This window comes from Hipposideros armiger, unplaced genomic scaffold (genome assembly GCF_001890085.2).
Source record: "Hipposideros armiger isolate ML-2016 unplaced genomic scaffold, ASM189008v1 scaffold_793, whole genome shotgun sequence".
NCBI lineage: Eukaryota > Metazoa > Chordata > Mammalia > Chiroptera > Hipposideridae > Hipposideros > Hipposideros armiger.
The window spans coordinates 706,460-707,561 of record NW_017732143.1 but is presented as its reverse complement, the minus strand read 5'-3'; the positions used below and the strand labels follow the sequence as shown (position 1 = coordinate 707,561).

The following is a 1,102-nucleotide window of genomic DNA, read 5'->3' as shown; positions in this document are numbered from 1 at the left end:
GAGCTAATGTGCTGCTCTCATTTCCTTGCAAAGAGGTTAACTTCCTGGAACGACTTTGGTAGAATCTCTTATTTCAGAAGAAGCCTCTGCTTTATATTTGCTTAATTGAAAGACTAATTCAAAAGATTCCTGGAGGGGCGGGGAGGGGACAGGGCGTTGTCTCCTATGGTGTTTTTACATTGAAACCTTTTAGAGAAAATATTTGCTGATTTAAAATGGAAACACACAAAGGCAGCCCTCCTCAAGACCTGGGGTTGTAAAAAATTATTGCTCTTTTCATGGAGCTGAAGAGAGTGTAACACAACAGTTAAATGTAAGTATATTCAAAGTACGCTCCAATTACATTACTCATGAGAATTTTAATGATTATCTCACTATATTTTCTGAATATGACACTTATATCTTGAAAAATTCTCGCTAGCCAGTGAAATATTTTTCATTCAGAGGAGTTGTCTGTCTTTTGAAAAATAATAAATACAGATCACATTTATTTTAGGATGTCAGAAACAGTCCAGTTGACAATATTAATAGAGTGGAAAACACATGATCACCAAAGGTTTCCTGCCAAATATGACAACCTTCTAAATTACTTGTCAGAGTTGACCTGCACACAAGCTTAGATGAACTAAGTTAGGCAAGTTAACAGTGAGTGTAAAAGTGAGATAAATCTCAGAATTTCAGTGATACTTATCACTGTACAAATCTTAGAACTGAGTAGAAAAAGTAGAGGGAAAGTTTACTTACTTCCTAGAACCATCCACGTGCAAAAGGTATATTTATACAAGTTCAAAGAAAGAAGACTCTTACCACACATTTAATGTAATCATGCAAACAAACACAGTGGGGATGTTTTGATTTGTCATCAGATGAAAGGAATTGTTAACAAGGGTGTCAAATAAATAATGCGTATGGTAAATATCAGACTATAAGGATGGCATTTACAATTAGGAACGTTAACTTCTTTTCTACACTCAAACTTCAATTCCTGAAACCTAAGACTAGAAAATAAGTGAGGAGTAGTTTCATGAGCTAATCTATCACCCAGATGTATTATAATTGTTCAGCATATTTCTAGATGCAAGATGAAAGTAATTCTTAAAAC

General features: G+C 34.5%; 1 long non-coding RNA gene across 3 annotated transcripts in view; it reads right to left on the bottom strand.

Moving 5' to 3' along the window:
* Positions 1–1,102, bottom strand: part of LOC109374135 (uncharacterized) — an 83,012-nt gene that overhangs the window by 25,450 nt on the left and 56,460 nt on the right. The window lies entirely within an intron of this gene.